The sequence below is a fragment of the Puntigrus tetrazona genome, chromosome 10 (genome assembly GCF_018831695.1).
Source record: "Puntigrus tetrazona isolate hp1 chromosome 10, ASM1883169v1, whole genome shotgun sequence".
In the NCBI taxonomy this organism is placed as follows: domain Eukaryota; kingdom Metazoa; phylum Chordata; class Actinopteri; order Cypriniformes; family Cyprinidae; genus Puntigrus; species Puntigrus tetrazona.
In genome coordinates, this window is record NC_056708.1 from 8,689,622 (window position 1) to 8,703,451 (window position 13,830).

At 36.8% G+C, this 13,830-nt stretch overlaps 1 protein-coding gene across 3 annotated transcripts in view; it reads right to left on the bottom strand.

Moving 5' to 3' along the window:
* cadm2a (cell adhesion molecule 2a) overlaps nt 1-13,830 on the bottom strand; it is a 1,030,129-nt gene that overhangs the window by 687,261 nt on the left and 329,038 nt on the right. The window lies entirely within an intron of this gene.

Consider the following 13,830-nt stretch of genomic DNA (forward strand, 5'->3'; position numbering starts at 1 on the left):
AGTTAAATAACATCTGATATGCAATTATAGTGTGAGTTTTATTTTTTGTAATTATCTTTATATTTAGTTAGAATTTGTTTTTTGCTCTTCCCTACATCATTATGTCTCAAAATACATTTACTGGATGTTGTTCAGACAGTTTCCAATTTGTATAAAATATTTTTTCAAGAAGACAAATAATGGTTTGTGACATAATCTAGGTTTAGGCTAAGGGTATATATAATATACTATAAAATATGATGGTAGAAATGGAAAAAACCAGTAATACATAATAATATGCATAAAATGTCACATTATCAGCGTTTAATCTCTAGACAGATGCCGTTTTTTCCATGTGTTTAGTAAAATAGCAATGCTGACCTTTCCAGCTGAATATCATTGAATTTCACAATCCATTTGTAAACTCTGACTATGTCTTGTTGCCGAAACAATGAAGTAAAGCTTTCTATGTAGCGATATGCAGCCATGTATGCAGAGGCATTTATAATGCGAGTGCAGCCTGGGTGGCCGCATGGAGGCAGAGCACACGAGACACTGAATCTAGCATCGGTGACCGAGATGGTCCCTGTTCAGGGACACGGGCAGCACTCAAGAGGGCAAGGTGACTCCTTGCATGTGTAGATGCCGCTAACAGCAAAGCAGTAAAACACACCTGCGCTTCCATTTGGCGTTCGATAAATATAGCGAGACTTCCCGTTCGAGGTTTCTAAAGCATCTGATATCTTGCGGCCGGGCGGGGAAATTGCTTCACGGATGACTTTACAATTACAAAATCATCAGTATTTTTGACTTGTTTTCTAGTAAACATATCAGAAACACGCCAACCACTTGTTCTCAAGTAAAGCTATGGACTGCTACATAAAGTCAGAGATATCAGCAGAACCTGCGTCCTTCATGCTTCAGGTCAGAGAAGCCCTCATAAGTCGGGGATGTAGACGGTCCTGAGTGTGTGTGTGTGTGTGTGTGTGTTCATGTTCATAGGCCGGATAATGAGAGAGCTGTGCTTGGAATGGAGCGCATAGTAGTGGTGTTGTCTTACTCTCTGAGAAGTATTGATTATATATGTGACTGCACGGAGTCTGAGACGCTGCCAAGCACCATCCAGAAACAGTACACAGATATCAGAGATGCCTGATAAGGAATAGCTTTTATAGGTTTGCTAATATGAACGGATTCATTTTGTATTCTAATACTTTAAGCTGCTAAATATAACATGTGTTGAAGAGACAAAGACAAGGAGGTCCTGATGCAGAGATTTTGTTAGAGTTTCTCTGTTATTTTTTCGTAAGCGCTGTAGAGTTTCAGTTTATTAGGAATATGAGATGAGATGAAAATAAATGGAAAAACAACTAAACTGCTTTGAAACGGAGAGTAGAAGCGGGTTTCTAATTGCACACATTAGAAACTGTTGGCGATTCGATAAATATTCCAAAGCAAATGAAGAAGTGTGAAGAAGATGGCTTTACGTTTAAGTTATTTTTAAAAACATATTATTTGTATATATTTATATATTGTATTTTTATATACAGTACATGTTTTATATTAAAATATATGTATACTGTTCAAAAGTTTAGGTTTTGTAAGAAATTGAGCATTTGATCTCAGCAAGGGCTTATGAATTCATCAAACATAACCGTAAAAAAATGTTATTAAATTACTTATTTCGAATAAATGCTTCAAAATACTTGAATCTTTCTATTCGTCTAAGAAATCTTTGGGAGGAAAACACAGTTTTCACAAAGAAATGTTTAATTAACTAACAGTAAAAAAACGCACAATAATTAATCTACACAAATATATGAGAAGGAACAGATTTTAATAGTATTTCACAAATTATTACTCTTTCTTACTGTTTTAATTAATAAATGCAGCTATTAGAAAAAATGACTGTCAGTTTAAATATTATTGGTGGATTTGAAATAATTTGTTTTTCTTGTTCTCTCGCAGTCGAGTGATCCTACCCGATTTCTGTGGAGGAGGTAAGTGCAAAATTGGAGTGTGTTGTGTGTGTGTGTGTGTGTGTTTGTGTACAGCATGCAGTGAACGCTGGTAATGACACTGAATCCAAACATTGTTTCGGTGCGCGTGTGTGTGTGTGTCTTGGCCCGAAAGTCATCGCTGATTTTGCATGTAAGGTTCAGATGACTCCAGTCTTAGCTGGTTTTGACAGCAGAGGAATCACGATGCAGCTTGATGATGCTTCCATGTGCACTAAGCCACAGATCTGCACGCCGCTCTGTCATTCAGTCACTCTATGACTCAGTTATCTCAGCAGGAGGGATGAATCTTCTCCTCCTCATGCTGTTTGATCCCATACAGCCCGTGCAGAAACACTAATGCATCACTTCTCTCAGTATGCGCCAATATTAATAGCTGTGGCTTTGGCCTTGTCAGCAGTTCTCTTACATCTTTTGCTTCCTCTCTGTCTCTCATTCTTTCCTCTGGCCCTGTTCAGACTGAGCATTCCCCTGAGTCTCCCCAAATCTTCTCATTTCCCATGATCCTCTAGCGTGTCATTCTATTCAGCGATCTGGTCGTGAATATCTAACGAGTTACCTGATAATCCCTCCTTCTGCTTCTTTCTCTGGCTTTTTCGGCTTTGTCGTCTAGGCTCGAGTGCACTTTTGCGATCTGTTAAAACGGAGACTTTCGCGGCTATGTTTTGTAGGTGGTAAAATTGGAAAGCGACAATCGCTAAGATGATCAGTTTATTTTGAGCGATTAAAGGCACGATTGCGTCATTTCTGACCCTAATCAGAATCGTGAATATTCTTTTTCTCCAAGCGTTCCTTTTTCCTCAAAACGATGACTGATTGAGGTTGAGTTCTATGTCAAGTTTAGCAAATACTACACTTGCAGCTTTAAAGGAATAGATTTGGAGAAATTTAGCATTACTTGCTTCTGTAATGGACCTCTGCAGTGAATGGGTGCTGCCAGGGTTCCAAACGATCGATGAAAAACATCACAATAATTCACACGACTCCAGTCTTCTTAGCTAGCATCCCAGAAGTGAAAAGACGATGTTTATAAGGAAACAGTTCATTAGTATAGTTGCAATTACAGTATGCTCATCGTAAAGCACAGCACACCAAACAGTCGAAAGCTCTATTTTCTCTCAAAAGCAAAAAATACTGGGATCATAGGATTTTTAAGACACACTGGATTCAAACCCACAACCGGTGTTATTGTTTCAGCAGAGCATGCCACTGGCAGCGCACAATCATCAGGCTCCTGAAGAAAGCATTCAGCGTGAGAATGATCAGCATTAAAACATCTGCTGACCAGATTTGCATGCTAGCCAAATATATTTTATGATTAATCTAATATGTGAAGAGTCACATTATGTACAGTCAAAAAAAAAAAAAAAAAAAAGAAAGGCCAACTTCCCAGGTACCTTCAGGACACGATGTCAATGATGTGTACTAATTTTTTGTAGTGTGCAAATTTTAAAAGAGGAGTAGAAAAACAAACAACAACAACAACAACAGGATACTGTACTTTCTCATAATGGACACTACTGTAATGGGTCATTGGGCTAATGGGTTATTTTAATGTAAGCCATTAAATGTAATCAGCATGAGGAGAGTAACTATGCGCACTAAGCATATTTTTCCAAAAGCCATACTTTCTCTTTCTTTCCACCGAAAAAAAATTGATGAATCTGAATCAGGTGAGAAATACGTAAAGAACAAGCACTGTTTATGCTGAAAACAGCCCAAAGCAATTCTAAACAAATATGTCTGACAAATGGGAAGAGTTTTTAGTTAAACTGGCTTTGATAAATTCGATCTTTATATACATTCAGCTTTTCAGAAGATATCAATCATGAAAGAAATGGAGTCATGTTTATTACTTTTTTGGACTATTAAGTGATGTTTTTATCAGTTCCTTTGTGGCACCCATTAGCCATCTACTGCTGGAGCAAATGATGGCCTGTGGGTGAGTTTCCAGCACATTTCAGCTATATATAAACTATTCTTAAGATCCAGTCACATGATTTTAAACATCTGATCACGTAAATCACCCAGTCAGCCTCTTTATACTACCTGACCCAGCTGTTCATGTCTTTATAAATCGTGATCCTAGTAATTTCCTAGTAACTTTGGACTGACACGAGCATGTGGGATCTGCCTGTGGGACAAACCTCATCTGGGCCAGATTATGTTCAAATTAGTTAATGCTTCCCACCCTTGTGGAGGCCTCTCTCTTTCATCTGCACTCATTTTACATACCTCCAGCATATTCTCCAAAAAACAGTACTGTCAGCCAAGATCCATTTAGATAATAGTCTAATCAGTTCTGTCACATAAAATGTGTCTAGGACCCAGAGATATTTTAATGCAAGACTTTCCTCTTTACAGGTCCAAGTCTCTTCCCTAGCACTCCAGTGGGGTTTATAAAGGTTAAAAAGAGCCGTTGAATTTCATTCATTAAGAATGCACAATTAAAATGGATGTTGAGCAGATTAGATTTAAATTGAGTTGAAATGAAATCCAAGGTTGGGGTGAATATATCTAGTTTCGCTCTTTCATCATCATTTCATTGATTAGTGTATTCGGAGTAATGATCCTTATTGTTGAAATGCTGTCATTAGCAATAAAGAGATCACACATAAAATATGATTGGCTGCTTCAGTGCCCCTTTCCCAGAAAATGGACATTTGAGGAAGCCGTGTTCATTTATAAAGGATGATCTATAATTCATAGAGGCTTACCCAGATGTGAATATGTCGATTTTGAGAAGCATTGTTTCACTGCTGTGTTTGTAAATGTTGTATAAACCATGAAGTATTCTATGAGCAGTATCACAAGCAAGAAAGCCATCGTTTCAGCAAGACTGCAATTACAATATTGATTGGAATTCCCAAAAGTTCAATAAAAAGAATACATATCAACTTTCATTCAATATGGAAGTAAGCTATTTCCTACCAGTGCTTAAGATTTCCCATTTCAAGACTTATATATATATATATATATATATATATATATATATATATATATATATATAAACAATTAGAACACCAGTGCAGTAAACCTTTATGATTATGATAATAAAATAATGTGATAATAACACATGCTGATAACTATATTACTGTACACCAAAAATAACTGGAATCAAGATCTGACACCAGAAGCCTTGCAACATTGTTTGTGAAAATTCGAACATGTAAAATAAAGCGGATTGAGTACTTTTAGGCACGCCAGTGTAACAATCTAGAAACAAAGTCAATGCAAAAGCAATGTGCATCTTCAATGACATGCTACATATTTTCTTCGCTTGAAGGGTTACTTCCACCACATAATGAAAATGTTGTCATTAGCGTAGCCTACGTTCAAGCTTTTTTGTGCTCAGCTTTCATTTAATTCAAAACATAAATTCTCCAAAGTGGCGCTTCTGCGTGACGTTTTTATTTTTGTTTCTTTCTTTACATACAAAAAAACAAACAAAATCATAACATTACGGGTTGAACCGCTTTGATGACAGACGGACTATTTTAAAGATGTCTCTTTCTGCGTTTTTTCTGGACGTGGACAGCGTATTTATCATTTACTGCCATCAGTGAAACGGCATATCACAAGCCTCCAGGTTTTCATCCAAAATATCTTAAATTGTCTCAAGACATAAAGCTTTGTAAGACCTCTTTGCAAGTAAATTACTCAAATGGAATCTAGTTGATTAACCAGATGATTCAAACTTCATACAAAAAGGAAGTCACTTGTCTTCACATACTGGCACAGCTAACAAAGTAAGCAATTGAAAAGTCAAATAACCATTCTTTAAAATGTAGTTGAAAATCTTTATTTGTATACCTGATTTAATGGACTAATTGAACAATATTTTACTCAATATTTGGTCAATATATTGTTGACTTGAAACTAAAAACTCCTACAAAACCACGCGCATGATATTAATTCCGCTTTCTTGCAGATTTGGCCTTAGCTTCTGTGGTATATTCACTCAGATTCTCGAAATCACCACTGGTCATTAGTCTAAATGTTTGCGAGACACGAATAAATAATGATAATCGACTTTCTTTTGAGCGCTGAGAGCAGAGAGCAGCTCTTGTCAGACAAGCTTTCATGAATTAAAGCCCTGATCCTTCATCTGCTTTCAGGAGCCTTAGAGACACATTTTATTTGGCGGATGTTGTTTAGAAGCAAGGGCAAAATGTTATTTCTGGAGCCCATTCATTCAGCAGGGAATGAGATGGATTAAGAAAGCTTACTTGCTTATGGGCAGCTGGGCAGTTTATGCCTTATGACACTCCCTTTATTTCTACACCTTCTTCCTCTTCCTGTTTATAATCATTTACACACACACAAAGACCATAAACTGTCTGTCATTATAGACTGGCACAGGCGCGTGGAGACATCCTTCTTCTCTGTTAAGCCTGTTTGATTAGTCTGAGCTCACATCTTTTAGCCCGTCCATCACCATCAGTGAACTATAATCAGGGCTGGCTTAAGCATACTCGTCTGCAGCCCATATACATCACATGCTGCTCATTCAAAAGATCGCAGTTTTATGTGTGTCACTTAAAAATAGATATATGGCAACACTAATACAAAAAATAGCACATCCGCTGCAGATGAAACCCTTGTCTTATGCTGTGTGTGTGTGTGTGTGTGTGGTCTGCAGAGAAAGTGGGATGATAATGTGTGATGTAGGTTGATTCTCATAGAGTGCTGCAAAAGTGACGGGATTCTGCTACTGGCCTCTGATTTACTGAGAGGACAGAGGAAATTTCTGATTGGAAGAGGAACAGATGACACCTGCATGTAGATACAGAACCAACACACACATAGTCCCACACATCATACAGCCAGGAAGCATGAAATTCATCCATCCATCTATTGTCTATACATCTATGTATTTTTGTATCCATACATCCTTGTCTCTGAACTGGAGTGTGCCACCCTACCTCCTCCTCTCTTTCTTTCTCTCTCCCTTTTCTCCTCTATCTGTCATTCTCTGGTGCCAACTGGTATAAATAGGGCAGTCTGCTTTGTGTCGCCATTTTCTTTTTTCTGTTCTCTCTCTCCTCTCTCTCTCACACACGCACGCACACTTAGGTGTGATTGATGCTGTGTTTAGGATGAATGCTTTGCATTTAAACAGTCGGGCTGTTTTTAGGTAAGATTCTAGGGGTGTTTTAGCTGAGCCTTTGCTGCTGGCCTAGCTTTGACTATGAGTACATGCTGCTGACAGTGAACGTGCGTGTCAGACACTAAATCTCTAGTCTAACACACCCAATCTGCACTCTTAAAATAGGTTCATTATTGAATTGATGGTTCCATGAAAACTATGTCTTTATAGTGGAAGCAGTTCTTTTCTTTATTAAAATGTTTCAGCAAAAATGTTTATTTAAAGAGGTTTCGTCAAAAATGCTTATTTAATTCACTTTTGTTATTGGTTCGAGTCTGAACATTAATGTGTGTCGAAGTGTGTGTATACATTCATCCTATAATAATAAAAGTCTACTCCTAGTCTACCCACTCTTTTATAGAGGTGTGATGAGACACTTATCCCAAGAGAACGATTTTTAGATTTTTTTTAAATAAAACCTCAATGATAAAATATATAGGAAAATTGTATTTTATTCAATAAAATGTAGGTGTATTTCATTTGCAGTAATAAACAACATGAGAAAAAATAAACTGACAGGCAAGTAATTACACAAAAAAATACAAATAGTATAAATAAATTACACCAATATAAGTCTGCCATATTCAAAAAAAGAAAAAGAAAACAGAGTTGGACCGAATACCAAACAAAGTTGTCTACACCCAGACGGCGATGCACCGTGATAGCTTAAAGGCCAAAAGTATACCTGGCCATCAGGAGAGATATACTGAAAGAGCAAGTCAAGTGCAGGTGGCATTATGCGACGTAATGTCGAGCCTTCCGTCCGTCCGCATTGGTCCGTGATTGGTGTACTTTGAGAAGTGCAAAGTGGATGTGGCTGTGCCACGATCGGATGGAATATTCCCCGCTTTAAGTCTGCCTACACTGGACATGATAAACGAACATTGAAAGCCATTTAGAATTTGTGTCAGCACATCATAAATAGAACGCAGCAGCAGTTTTCGTCGGAGATTTGTTGTGCTGTTCACGATCGTGTAAGATACAGAATATAACATTGCAGTTCCTCCTCACGCTTTCCATCATACCACTATCAGCGCAGGATATCGCCAAGATATCGCCACACCCCTACTTTTGTAAAATCCTCTTTCTTAAATCAGGCTATCCTGAGATTCCTGTGGGGAATTACATAGTTGTCTGTGATAGCTGATAGAACAAAACCATCTTAATTTAGTCTCGGCCTGAGTGAGCTCATTATCTTCATCGGTCTAACTGTGGTCGTTCTCTCTCATTTCCATTGAACTCTATTGCAGTGACAGAACTTACGTAGACTATAGTTGCTTTGGGATCTGATGAGTTCAGACCAGACCTCATAGTCAAGGTAGGGTATCTTTTTTTGAACATCAAAGCATCAAAGGAACAGACATTTTATAATATAACATATTTTATAATATATAATATTTTATAATATAACTTGATGAGCTTCTTCTTTTGTCTTCATGTAAAAAGCAATTTTCCTGGGTATGTTTTTTTTGTAATAAAATAAGCTTCCGCTTCATAAACCGATACTAGATTAACATTATTTACCTTAGCCTACATTTTTATATATTCTATTCCATTATTATATTCCAAATATCATGCATCAGTTAGCTAGATATAGGTCAAGACTTGTTATTTTACAGATGCTGCTGTTAACATTTATTCTAACTTATAATAAAATGTTCTGTAAATGCACTGCTGCTGGTTTATTTGGCTACTTTTCTGTACACTGGCGTTAAGTATGCCATTTAATACATTAAGCAACATTGTTAATTGCAATTTACCGCCTGACCACAATTGTAACTGTGTTTGCAACTGTCACAATAAAATAAAAATAAAAATCACAGAAGAGTAAAACCATACCAGGCAAACAATAGTATGATGTAAGCAATGCTTACACCAAACAAAACTGACTCATGGTGTGTTAGATTTGTGGAATGTACAAGCAATGAGGGGCCCCTAAATAAAATTCTGCATAGGGCCCCATAAGGGATGGCCCCGCCTAAATGGATCTTTCTATTGCATCTCTGAAAAAAATGCAACATAATATGGTTTTTCTTTTATATTGTCATGCCCATTAAAACCTATATGTCAAATGTATATTGTGAATTGCATGCATGTGTTTATATTCTAATATATTCTATACTGTACTATACTAATCTCTACATGCATATATGTGATTAAGATATGAAATAAGCTCTTGTTTATTCATCACAGATTAACAGTAGAAAGAGGAAGTAAATGAGAGAGAGAGAGAGAGAGAGAGAGAGAGAGGAGGCAGAGTGAGATAGAGGAGAGAACCAGGATTAATAGACAGAGCGTCCAAACATGCCTCATATTAGAATAAAACAAGCTTTTTGAAGTTTGAGAGATTGTGGAATTTGTGTGTGTTAATAACAGTATCAGGTCGGGCAGCTGTACTCCGTAGCGGAGGCCAGTAAGAACGAGACAGGGTGGAGGAGAGGTGTGAGGTGCTGAAGAATGAACCCTATGCGGAGAAGGATGGAGAGGAAGGACAGTACACACACAAAATCTACCACCTGCAGAGGTACTCACACTTACACAAACCCACAGACACGTGAGCGTGCTACTGCTAGGTGATTAATGTTAAGATTAAAAATAGTGTACTAAAAATAGGTCTCATCATTTACACATCCTCACATTCTAAAACCAGTGTGTCTTTTATCTTCCCACAAATATACGTTTAGCAGAATATCCCAGTGTTGAGTATAATTAACAGCTAAACTCAAAAAGCACCGTAAAAATGATGTATTGTGCATTAAAAACGATCAATTTTTTATATATTCATATAAAGGATGGCATAAAGCTTTTTCGCACTTTTATGATGCTGTGCTTGACTTTGAGGTGAAAGGTGCAAATGTAACTTAAAAAAAGTTAAAAAATAATGAATGCTTTAAAACAGATTTCCAAAATACCTCCCTTGGCTGTTATTGGACAGACAAACATATAGCCCCGCTTCCCTAAACTTACACCATTGGTTGAGCCACTGTTGCTATGCTGAAGTGGTTAAATCTCTCCAACAAAAGAGCAAAGTTTTGGAGAAAGCATTTTCACAAAAACAAATACATTTCTGTTTATTTTGACTATAGTTGACTAATCATTTGCATTCTGCTTTTACAGTAAAGTCCGTCATTTGTACTAATGAAGCTGTCACCAGCATCAGCGCTGAACATTCATTTAGAAAGCTTGAACGCTCTACCCATACTGCCGCACAGGTAACACACTACACACACACTCTTAGAAGCAAATTTCTTCTCGTGTTCTTCTCCCTTTCCTCTTGCTTTTTTATTATTTTGTCTTCTCCTATCTGTTTCTCCCTGTCTCTTTCTCTGTCGCTGCATTGTGGGCACTGGAATAATTCACTGTTTGAGCTGAGCAGGAGTGGAGTTACAGCACAGGAAACTGAGATTATACTGACACATTCCTTCACATCATTTTCCACAGCTATATAGACGAGACAGACTTCCTATTCCTACTCAAGTCTGTTATCGGGATACTTCTAAAAATCTCTGCAGGGCTTAAAACACTTTGAAGTCTAACAGTTTTGTTTTTGAAATAAATGTAAAAGTTGATATGGCAAGTTTTAGCTGTAATGAATTTTTTTAAATATTGTATAACAAAATGATTTGTCTGACACTATTTTATAAAATGTCAGCAAGTTGCTAGAATGAAAAATATTTTTTCCACAATTTGACCAAGTGAAGGTGTCTACAGGTACAGTAACATTGTGAAAAGGCCATAGGTATTCAATAAGAGCCAAGAGCTCTAGCTTCTACAGTTGCTTCACAGGAAAAGATCCAAACATCTGTTTAAAAAAAAATGTATAGATTGCAAATTACAGCATTTGACTCTCCTAATTTACCTCATTTTACCTTGTAAAATGAAGAAATGATAGATCGTAAAATTGCAATAAAATGGAAAAGCGAGCAGACAATTTCTTCTGTATTGTGATGCACAACAGATTATTAAAAATAAAATACTCCATCGGTTGTTGATTGGATTCTCGGTCGGTGATGTGGGAGTTTGTGGGGTTGATTGTGGAGGGTTTAAAACTGAAAATGCACAATAAAGCATGCACAGATGAATACATATCTTACTGATTCTAGAGAAATAAAAAGAGTGATTTTTGGGCAGTTAATTTCATGCTGACATTAGAAGTAGTCAGAATTGTTTAAGTCTGCTTTCAAATATAGATACACAACATAGAATTTCTTACATTTTCTCCAAAAAGGCAGCATTAGAGTAAAACAACATGCCTTCATTATCTAACAGAGTTGCAATGGCGAAGTGAATGGAATTATCATCGCTAAGACTGATCTTTAATGAGATGTGATGTTTTCTGAAAACATTGATGATCTAATTTATATTTTATCATGCTTTTTCTGTCCTATTATCTGTCCTGCATCTCCCGCCAGTAATTACTGTAAGTATACACTATTTGCAAGTACACAAAAGTCTTTTTCTAGTACAGCTTGTCTCATGTGGAACAAACAAACATGTTCTGGAAGGGTTTTTTTAAATGTAATGAGGTTACGGATTACAAGTTACCCTGATCACTTTTCTAATTAAATATTTTTGATACTTTGATTAACAGTTGAAAACATTTCTAATATTTCCAAAGACGGGGTTAACTCAGCATGTACTAAACAGACTTTCAAAATCACTGTAATCTCTTTAATTTAAAACGATAATTTAATCCTAGACACACGCGAAAATGGACTTCATCACTTGTCATGTCTGAGATTGTTGTGGAGGTTACAGATTTAAAACACGTAATAAGTGAAAGAATACGAATAAATATTCAGATGTAGAATCATTAAGAAACAATTGTATCGTTTTTCTCAGTAACTGGATAAGATACAGCTAGCGTTTATTTAGTAACTTAAATGACTGGGTTATTTAAAAAACTAGTTATTCTGCAACAATGCATGTTGAATATGTAGATGTACAGCATAAGCACATACAAACACTTACTGTTTGAGTGAAAGATGAGATAGTAACTTTAGCTGGAGAGAAGGAGAGAGGACAGGCGTCAGTATGTCACTCAGCGGAGCCTGTCCATCAGTTATGGTTTGTCATTTTGTTCATTGATTATCTGTGTTTTTAGAATGAGTATATGAAAGAAAACTTCCATCAAGATCGAGACGTGGGTACAAACCCGACATGGACAGCAGGATAATGTGAGTATAGCAGATCATTTGCGAGTGACTCCCACGATTTTTGTGCCAAACCTGACAAACGTGTTCTCAAGCATGACTGTTTGTACAGGTTCACGGGGTCTAGACCCAGACACCTGGAAGAAGGTGGACGTGGGTGTACATAGACATAGCAGACCAGTCAGGTGGAGCCAAAGGTGAGCTGCACTTAGTTAAAATAACTACTCATCCAGTTACTTTCTAATCTGATTATCCTCTGTAGGACTATAAACCAGAGGAAGACCTCACCAAGTATAAGTCTGTAAAGACCGGAAGAGGGCCGCTTGGTCCAGATTGGAAGGTGATGTATTTAATGCACCACTAATGGTTATGTGTTTGCGTGTAAATGTAGTAAGTGCATGGCTGATGTAATGAGTGGGAAGCTTATTAATGGGAAAATATGTCCAAATGCTTAATGGATTTTTGGGTCTGTGTAGAAAGAGCTTACCTAAAGACAGGATCTGCCCACACATGTGTGCCTACAAACTGGTTACTGTCAAGTTCAATGGTGGGGCCTGCAAAACAAAGTGGAAAACTTTATTCAAAAGGTCAGTGTGAAACATGTACAGCGTATTTGTTCTGATTAAAGAGTTTATTCAAGTGGACATGAGATCAAATTCTAATGTTCCTGCTCTGACTGGCCTATGATTCATCTGTGCAAGATAAAGGTTTACTGAGAGTGACTTGCTTTTTGTCCTCTCTTTTCTTCTGGCTGTATACAAGACATTTGTAATAGTAAAAATATATATATATTTTAAAGATATTATCTTCTTGTGAACGTCATATTTGTCAAAAATGTAACAGTTTCCACAAAAATATTATGCAGAACAATAACACAAATAAGAATAATAAGAAATGTTTCTTGTGCACCAAACATATTAGAATGACTTCTGAAGGATCACGTGACACAGAAGAATGAGTAATTGCTGCTGGAAATTCAATTTTTGCATCACAGGAATAAATTATACATTTAATCATATTAAAACAGTTATTAATAATACAGTTGTTAAAGGTTTGGCACAAAATTCTGTCGTAATTTATTCACCCTCAAGTAGTTCCAAACCTGTATGAATTTTCTGCTCAACACAAAGAAGATATTTTGAAGAAAGTTTGTAACCAGCCTGTTTTGGGTCACCACTGACCACCATAGTATTTTTCATTGTGGGAGCCAATGGGGACCAAAACAACCTCGCTTACAAACTTTCTTCAAAATGTCTTCCTTATGCTCATACGGGTTTGGAAATATTTAAGGATGAATAAATGATATGACCAAAAAAATTCTACAGGGTCATAACCTGAGAAACCAAAATTCTCTTGATCTTTTGGCATACAACAGGTTATCATACTAAGAAAACATCCGCAAAGCAACATTCAGAACTCAAAATGTCTCAAATCTCCATCATAAAAATTCCATCCTCGCGATAAATTCCATTCACCTTCCAAATGAACCATGTACCCCTTTCTCCCTTTAACAGCAAGAGAAGCGTTTGTT